The sequence below is a fragment of the Silene latifolia genome, chromosome 7 (assembly GCF_048544455.1).
Source record: "Silene latifolia isolate original U9 population chromosome 7, ASM4854445v1, whole genome shotgun sequence".
NCBI lineage: Eukaryota > Viridiplantae > Streptophyta > Magnoliopsida > Caryophyllales > Caryophyllaceae > Silene > Silene latifolia.
Genome location: NC_133532.1, coordinates 3981275 through 3992063, shown reverse-complemented (window position 1 = coordinate 3992063; position 10789 = coordinate 3981275).

The following is a 10789-nucleotide window of genomic DNA, read 5'->3' as shown; positions in this document are numbered from 1 at the left end:
TCTAGTGTAAGAAAATCAAAGAAAAACTCTCTACAATTTATGAGAATTCTAGAGAAATAAACTCACAATATCACCACCTCTTGACCGAAATTTCAAGAGTGAAAATACAATTTATATTGTATCAATTTTATTGTAAAACCATTATTATTACTAGATCTAAATAGTATTGGTTTATTAAGTTGTATTCCTTGGGTATATGCTTTTGGGAGGGATTCTACACTTGAATCCTAGTTCTTCCATTTGGAAAGCTCAAGAACAAAAGAAAAGGAGATTTCTTTTGTGCCCATTTGAACCGAAATTTCAATGTAAGGATATGATTTCTTCTCTTTTATTATATTGTTTGCATGCATAAAATCCACATTTAATTTTATGACAAATTAATTTTGACATATAAGAGTATGTTAGTATGTATATGAATCTACATTTCCTTCAATTGGTATCGATTGAAAGAAAAGAAGATTCATATACATACTAACATACTCATATATGTCAAAATTAATTTGTCATAAAATTAAATACGGATTTTATGCATGCAAACAATATAATAAAAGAGAAGAAATCATATTCTTACAATGGATGATTCGGTTTTATGGGCACAAAAGAGATCTCCTTCTCTTTTGTTCTTGAGCTTTCCAAATGGAAGAACAAGGATTCAAGTGTAGAATCCCTCCCAAAAGCATATACCCAAGGAATACATCTTAAAGACTAATATAATATGATCTAGTATTAAAATTAGTCTTACTTAAAATATGACACAAAAATGTTTTTGTACTCTCACAAATTTCGGTGGAGAGAGGAGGAATTTTTGTGATTTTATTTCTCTAGAAATCTCATAAGATTGTAGAGAGCATATAGATTTTCTTACACTAGAAAAATAAGATGAAGAATGAATGAATTCATATTGAAAAGAAAAACTCTATCTTTTCTCTTCACTTGGCCGAAATAATGGCCTTGGGTAGGTTGCCCAATAGCTTTCATTTTTGCTCTTCACAAGAGACCAAGCATGCAAAGCCAACTACCTATTGTTATGATTGTGTTTCCATTTAAAATAAATAACACAATATAAACAATATGCCCACCCACATTTTCGGTTTTAAGACATAAAATGGAGAATCCATTTTATTTTTGTCATTTGTCAAATTTGTCACATGTGACATGTTACATGACATGTCACAATGTAATGTATTTTTAACATATTAAAAATCAACATACTCATAAAATATGCCATTTACAAAATCGACTAGTAATTCGTAATTACTTGTACCAAAAATGTTTCCAAATTATAAACTACAACAATCTGTATTTATAATAAATTATTCATTCCGTTTCAATTGTTTCTGTAAACAATAATTTCATCCAAGTAATAAAATAATTCGATTACTTGGACCGTGTCTTATTTAATCATATTTACAATAAGATACGTAAATTATACTCACAAAATCATCCGTCAATTTTAAGCAATTTAATTAACTCGTATCAGCATTCGATTAATTAAATAATCAATTAAGAGTATTGCCCTTTAGGTATGACCTAGGGGGTCAACTGATCACCACCGTCACACGACAGTAATGTCAAACTCTAGTCAGCCAATCATTACCGATATGTGTGGACCAGTTGACTGTAAAATATTACATCCCACATGTATTCTTAAAATGAGATTTAATAATGATATTTAAATCATGTGATCGCACTATTGTTGAGGACACATTTCCCAACAATCTCCCACTTGTCCTCGGCAAGTGTGCGTCACCAATTCTCTTGTCCTATTACTATCTCCCACTCAATGCAAGGTGTCTTTCGGGTCGTACTTGCAAGTGATCATATCGAGAGTGGTTTCCTCGATCTGGAGAATAACTGATTGACCGGATTTATCCACTCTGGATACCTTCCGAGCGTGGCCACGCATTTACAGTTCATTACTCCTCGAGTGGCCCTGAGATATTGTTATAACCCTGACAAGGGGATGGACAATTCCTATCGCACTCATTCCCTTCGACTAGCCACAGCCATCATAACCCAAAATATGCCCATTTGACCCCATTTACGAAGGTCGTAGTAACACAAATCAAAGTTAATCAAAATCGAGCCATCTTAGGTGAATAGTCTTTAGTCAAAAGAATCGACTCATTTGAATACTATAGCAGCTCTCGCCACGACCAGGCTATATAAATTTGCCAGAACTCTATAAGCGGTCATTAGGCCCGACAAAAAGTTCCTAACAGTCTGCCTATGTGATCGGCTAGTCATCTCACATGACTCTATGGCATTTGAACTTGCCATCAATCGCATCACACTCTAGTCACTTCGAGACGTCACCTCATACAAGTGACTATGGGCGAATACAATGTTAATCCGTGTTCACTTTAACGGGGTTCAATTGTCACTACAACCCGTTTGGATGTAACAAAGTATAAAGGAGTTTTTAAAGAAAAACTCGAACGACAAATGTGATTATCACATATGAATAGTCAATGCCTGATTACTATTTTATATTCTATAATCTAATTTGATCTTGTATGTAGTTGCTCATTTCAATTGAATTGAAATGACATGACTCATCATGTTAAGCCTATGAGAAGGCTTTGGTTAGTAGGTTTTATCAACTTCTTGTACCTTACTCAACCCTACTACATACTCGTTTTCCTTTGTAATGTATACATTTGCATTACAAAACTTTCCGAGTACGTGTCGAGATCCAATCAAGACATAGGCCCTCTAGCCTAAGAATAGCTCCCACTGTTTTCACAGTGTGCGGGACTCATCCTTCTTGCACATCTCATGATTGCAAATGTACTCAATTTCCGTTATAAATATCTCTCATTGTTCTTTATTGCCTAGAACGATTCTAGAAAATCTACTTCTTAATTATCATAGCCACAATGGTATCTTAACCATCCTAATGTGTTTTGATTATGGTTTTGTCGGAAACCATGCGCAACCTCAATTGTCAATTGTCACTTGTGTAACACTCTTACACAAAATTGCATCATAAACACTTTGCATTACATCCTTAATGCTTCTGCATGCACTTAAGGGTAATCTTTATATATACCAGGTAAAGATTACTTAAATTCGATTTTGAAAACAATTCATCATACTCAAAGTATATGAAGTGTTATACATCATTACTCATTTAATTGATCCGGCAGCGGAAGCAAATGAAATCAATCAAATATGTTCAATTTAATTGAACTAGTCATGAATCTTATCAACATAAGACTTCTTACTGACTCTAATATCATGTGGATTTATCTTCATAGATCCGGATATTAAAGATGTATTATATTACTCCAAAAGTCTTAAATCATTCTTGATGATCAATATGTCATCCACATATCGGACTAATTAAAATTTCCGTAACTCCCACTAAACTTCATGTATAAACACAACTTCTCGACTTATCGAGAAATGTTTTATCACATGATCCAAAAATGTTGATTCCAACTCATTGATGTCCTACTTAAGACCCTCTCTTAAGTTTCACATTATCTTAGGATTGCAAGAATCTTCAAAGCTCAAGACATGTATTGAATACATTCCTTCTAATTGAAGAAGTGAGTCTTAGATTCACTCGCTACGTATTTCATAATAATGAAACACAATCCCTAAGAAGATCCAAATAGACTTAAGCATTTCAATTGGTGTAAAAACCCTTTGCAACCAATCAACCTTGAAATTTCTCTTTATTAGTGCAAAACCCTTTGCAACTAATCAAGCCTTGAAATCTCTCTTTATTAGTGCAAAACCCTTTGCAACTAATCAAGCCTTTTAATTTCGGATTTTCATGGCTCTAAGCCTTATATTGAGTTGTGACTTAAACACTCTTATGTAAGTCAAATGTTCATTACTTTCTAGAAGTAATCAACTTGAATCAAACAATTTCATTGTAAGTTATAAGCTCTTTACTTTCTTAAAAGTAACATGAATTCATCATTTTTAGCAAGTGACGAATTTTAACCTCCTAGGTTTTGAAGAAACAATGTCTTACACAAAACGTCTCATGTAGCCAAGAAAGACCAGTTTCTTGCGACAACGTTTCACACAAAACATCTCACGTAGCCAAGAAAAACCAATTTCTTGCGACATAACATCTTTGTGGCTCTTTGATTAATTTCTCCCACTCTGTCTTCTAAAAATAAACTTGTATTTTAGAAAGACAACTTCATGAGCCGCAAACCCGTCGTACTCGTGAAAATAGAAAGGGAAAATTGAGCATTTGTTTCTTGTGAAAACTTACAACCATGGTACCCTTACCATTTCATATCTCATATGATTTGATTTAGTGGAAAAATAATTTAGACAAAAATGATAAAATCCCCAAAAGGATCAAGTAACTCAAAGTAACTTGATTGAAATCCAAACCATATCGAATAGCGTTTGATTTCTTATCTAATCACACATTATTCCATAATGCGTGCTAAGAGAGATTAACTTGTGATACTATATCACATTTCCTTTGGTTTATATCAAAGTCTTCATTTTGATAATCCCATCACGATTAAATCGTGATTCCTTGAACTCTTTGAACTTCTTCAAAGATTTCTCTATTTACCTTATTAAGTGAACATATTAGCGTTAACTTAAGTCTTTGGTAAAAGAAAATAATCAACCTATTTTGGATCGATGATTTACAACCTCGATCTCCTTTTCAACCAAAAGGCACGAGACATCTTGCTTTGAATACAAGATACGCATATACCATTAATAATCTAATGGTTTCAAGAGTACTCGATAACTCTTTGCGTTCATCATTCCAAAATTTAAGGTTTAATCTTGGGTTACCAATTTGAGTCTTGCATCATCTTCATGATATATCGTTCTAGTTTGGTTTAGAATATTATCACCTTGATAATGGGCTAGCCATATATCAAATCGTGGTGTATAGGGTCACAAAAGTGAAACCTCTTTTGTATCTTAACAAGTTTATATTCTTATTTAGAGTTTATGCACTTAATAGTCACAATTAAGTACCACTTTAAATCCAAAAACTAGATTGAGTACACAATTACTCTATCTCTCGACTTCATTTTTGCTAGTCGTCATATTCTAATCATCCTATGTATCAAACATAATGATGAAAACCTCCACTGGTTTCTAATATTGACGAAGTAGTACTAGCAAAATTTATGTTTAATCAAATAAACATTTAAAGAAGAAGGTCTCATTAGATGTCCCACAACTAACTTGTTAATTCTTCAATAATTTGGGGTAGTTTCCTTTCTTGTGTCCAACATTTAAGACAATGGAAACTTTATCGGTCGGGATTGATAGGTTTAGTATCGTTATTCTTCAACAACTTTACTTTTATCACAACCTTGTATCAATTCCATTATTATCCTTACTTCTTGAACCTCTTCTTTATCTTAACGGTTTAAGAGAATGCTCCCACTTGTTTCAATGAGTCTTTGCTTTGAGAAGCAAAATTGAATTCATAAAGATTACTCTTCATTTTTTTCGTTTTAGTCTTAAAACTCTCATTGAAGTGGTTGCGTTATTTTGGTTAATTACGAATTCTGACAAAACTAATTACCAAAATAATTTATCGCTTCAAGGTACTTAATTCACTTAAGTATATGAAAAAAAACAATCCATTGTAAGTAGAAGTGTTAGTCAAGAATCAAAAACATGTTTGATAATGAATAACTTTAATCTATACTCTTTACAAGAGATCCTTAGCAATGGTTCATACGAGGTCTTTAGAAGAAAATTCATATTTTGTCTTTAGTTACGATGTTATAATGGAGATTTGAATCAAAATCGAAATGATATCGTATATGAATTGTGGTAAAGAAATAGAACAATATGATAACGGAGTAGTGGAAAACAAAACATTCATCGTTATATTAATACTTGTAAACAAGTATAGCATTTACATAGTGACCTCTACCCAACTATGATAAATGATTCCAAGATCCAAATTCATATTAACTTGGGCACGGGGTAGCCGATGAAACCCTTATCAATATAACTCGGTGGATTAACTCTTTAATCGATTCTACTTTTAGAACTCTCGGTCGATAAAATTACTCTAATATTTATCTATATGTCAAAATAATTATACAACCGTGGCTCTTGCCCATGAAAACCTTATTAAAAGATTAAGTATAAGATCTCTCCCAAAGCTTTATACCCAAGGCTTTCTCTTAATCTAATTAATATTATTTGAGTGGATACCAATTGAAGGAAATGTAGATTCATATACATACTAACATACTCTTATATGTCAAAATTAATTTGTCATAAAATTAAACATGGATTTTATGCATGCAAACAATATAATAAAAGAGAAGAAATCATATCCTTACATTGAAATTTCGGTTCAAATGGGCACAAAAGAAATCTCCTTTTCTTTTGTTCTTGAGCTTTCCAAATGGAAGAACAAGGATTCAAGTGTAGAATCCCTCCCAAAAGCATATACCCAAGGAATACATCTTAATAAACCAATACTATTTAGATCTAGTAATAATAATGGTTTTACAATAAAATTGATACAATATAAATTGTATTTTCACTCTTGAAATTTCGGTCAAGAGGTGGTAATATTTGTGAGTTTATTTCTCTAGAATTATCATAAATTGTAGAGAGTTTTCAAGGATTTTCTTACACTAGGAAAAATAATATGGGAGGAATGAATGATGTCCAAGAGAAGAGCTTTCCTCTCTTTTCTTGTTGGTGGCCGAAAAAGGGGCATTGGGTAGTATGCCCAATGCCTTTTGTTTTTGCTCTTCACAAGAGACTAGGCATGCAAGCCTACTACCTAGTGTCATGATTGTGTTTTTATTTAAAAATAAATAACACAATATTTACTAAACACTCACCCATATTTCGGTTTTAAGTATAAAATGGAGAATCCATTTTATTTTGTCATTTGTCAAATTTGTCACATGTAACATGTTACATGACATGTTACGATGCAATGTATTTTTTTTATCATATTAAAAATCAACATACTCATAAAATATGTCATTTACAAAATCGACTAGTAATTCGTAATTACTTGTACCAAAATATTTCACCAATTTATAAATCGTATTTATAATAATTCATTCAAATTTAATTGTTTCTTTAAACAATAATTTCATCCGAGTAATGATACAATTCGATTACTCAGACCGTATCTCATTTAATTACATTTCAATTTGATACGTAAATTATACTCACAAAATCATCCGTCAATTTTAAGCAATTTAATTAACTCGTATCGGTATACGATTAATTAAATAATCAATTAAGAGTATTTCCCTATAGGTATGACCTAAGGGGATCAACTGATCACCACCGTCGCATCGACGATGATGTCAAACTCTAGTCAGCCAATCATTACCGATATGTGTGGATCAGTTGACTTGTAATATATTACATCCCACATGTATTCTTAAAATGAGATTTAATAATGATATTAAAATCACATGATCGCACTATTGTTGAGGACACATTTCCCAACAATCTCCCACTTGTCCTCGACAAGTGTGCATCACCAATTCTCTTGTCCTATTACTATCTCCCACTCAATGCAAGGTGTCTTTCAGGTCGTACTTGCAAGTGATCATATCGAGAGTGGTTTCCTCGATCTGGAGAATAACTGATTGACCGGACTTATCTATCATAGATACTTTCCGAGCGTGGCCACGCATTTCCAGTTCATTACTCCTCGAGTGGCCCTGAGATATTGTTTTAACCCTGACAAGGGGATGGACAATTCCTATCGCACTCATTTCCTTTGACTAGCCACAGCCATCATAACCCAAAATATGCCCATTTGACCCCATTTACGAAGGTCGTAGTAACACAAATCAAAGTTAATCTGAAACTGTGCCATCTTAGGTGAATAGTCTTTAGTCAAAAGAATCGACTCATTAGAATACTATAGCAGCTCTCGCCACGACCAGGCTATATAAATTTGCCAGAACTCTATAAGCGGTCATAAGGCCCGACAAAACGTTCCTAACAGTCCCGCCTATGTGATCGACTAGTCATCTCACATGACTCTATGGCACTTGAACTTGCCATCAATCGCATCACACTCTAGTCACTTCGAGACGTCACCTCATACAAGTGACTATGGGCGAATACAATGTTAATCCGAGTTCACTTTAACGGGGTTCAATTGTCACTACAACCCGTTTGGATGTAACAAAGTATAAAAGGAGTTTTTAAAGAAAAACTCGAACGACAAATGCGATTATCACATATGAATAGTCAATGCCTGATTACTATTTCATGTTCTATAATCTAATTTGATCTTGTACGTAGTTGTTCATTTCAATTCAATTGAAATGACATGACTCATCATGTTTAGCCTTTGAGAAGGCTTTGGTTAGTAGGTTTTATCAATTTCTTGTACCTTACTTAACCTCACTACATACTCGTTTTCCTTTTGTAATGTATACATTTGCATTACAAAACTTTCTGAGTACGTGTCGAGATCCAATCAAGACATAGGCCCTCTAGCCAAAGAATAGCTCCCACTGTTTTCCAAGTGTGCGGGACTCATCCTTCTTGCACATCTCATGATCGCAAGTGTACTCAATTTCCGTTATAAATATCTCTCATTGTTCTTTATTGCCTAGAACGATTCTAGAAAATCTACTTCTTAATTAACATTGCCACAATGGTATCTTAACCATCCTAATGTGTTTTGATTATGGTTTTGTCGGAAACCATGCGCAATCTCAATTGTCAATTGTCACTTGTGTAACACCCTTACACAATATTGCATCATAAACACTTTGCTTTACTTCCTTAATGCTTCTGCAAGCACGTAAGGGTAATCTTTATAGCTTACTTGGTAAAGATTACTTAAATTCGATTTTTGAAAACAATTCATCATACTCAAAGCATATGAAGTGTTATACATCATTTCTTTCTAATTGATTCGGCAGCGGAAGCAAATGAAATCAATCAAATATGTTCAATTTAATTGAACTAGTCATGAATCTTATCAACATAAGACTTCTTACTGACGCTAATATCATGTGGATTTATCTTCATAAATCCGGATATTCAAGATGTATTATAATACTCCAAAAGTCTTAAATCATTCGCAATGATCAATATGTCATCCACATATCGGATTAATTAAAACTTCCGTAACTCCCACTAAACTCCATGTATAAACACAACTTCTCGACTTATCGAGAAATGTTTGACCACATGATCAAAATGTTGATTCTAACTCATTGATGTCCTACTTAAGACCCTCTCTTAAGTTTCACATTATCTTAGGATTGCAAGAATCTACTAAACTCAAGACATGTATTGAATACATTCCTTCTATTGAAGAAGTGGGTTTTAGATTCACTCGCTATGTATTTCATAACCTCATGATGAAACACAATCCCTAAGAAGATCCAAATAGACTTAATCATTTCAATTAGTGCAAAACTCTTTGCAACTAATCTTGCTTTGAAATATCTCTTTATTAGTGCAAAACCCTTTGTCACTAATCAAGCCCTTTTGTTTCGGATTTTCATGGGTCTAAGCCTTGTATTGAGTTGTGACTTAAACACTCTTATGTAAGTCATTTGTTCATAACTTTCACTTGAATCAACCAATTTCTTTTGTAAGTTATAAGCTCTTTACTTTCTTAAAAGTAGCATGAATTCATCATCTTTAACAAGTGACGAATTTAACCTCCTAGATTTTGAAGAAACAATGTCTTACACAAAACGTCTCATGTAGCCAAGAAAGACCAGTTTCTTGCGACATAACATTCTCTGTGGCATTCTTTGTGGCTCTTGAATAATTTCTCCCACTCTGTCTTCTAAAATAAACTTGTATTTTAGAAAGACAGCTTCATGAGCCGCAAACCCGTCGTGCTCGTGATAATTGCAAGGGAAAAATGAGCATTTGTTTCTTGTGAAAAACTTACAACCATGGTACCCTTACCATTTCATATCCCATATGATTCGATTTAGTGGAAAAATAATTTTAGACAAAATGATAAAATCCCCAAAAGGATCAAGTAACTCAAAGTAACTTGATTGAAGTTCAAACCATATCGAATAGCGTTTGATTTCTTATTCAATCACACATTATTTCATAATGCGTGCTAAGAGAGATTAACTTGTGATATTAGATCACATTTCCATTGGCTTATATCAAAGTCTTCACTTTGATAATCCCATCACGACTAAATCGTGATTTCTTGAACTCTTGAACCTCTTCAAAGATTTCTCTATTTACCTTATTAAGTGAACATATTAGTGTCAACTTAAATCGTTGGTAAAAGAAAATGATCAACCTATTTTGGATCAATGATTTACAATCTCGATCTCCTTTTCAACCAAAAGGCACGAGATATCTTGCTTTGAATACAAGATACGCACATACCATTAACAATCTAATGGTTTCAAGAGTACTCGATAACTCTTTGCGTTCATCATTCCAAAATTTTAAGGTTTAATCTTGTGTTACCAATTTTGAGTCTTGCATCATCTTCATGATATATTATTCTAGTTTGGTTTAGAATATAATCACCTTGATAATGGGCTAGCCATACATCAAATCGTGGTGTATAGGGTCACAAAAGTGAAACCTCTTTTGTATCTTAACAAGTTTATATTCTTATTTAGAGTTTATGCACTTAATAGTCACAATTAAGTACCACTTTAAATCCAAAAACTAGATTGAGTACACAATTACTCTATCTCTCGACTTCATTGTTGCTAGTCGTCATATTCTAATTGATGGGGCATATTCTGTGCCCGCTGACCAAGTCAACATATTGAACGAGGTCAAAGATATCCACAGCAAGCCAATGACTTAGACATCCCAGCCGATCGACCTT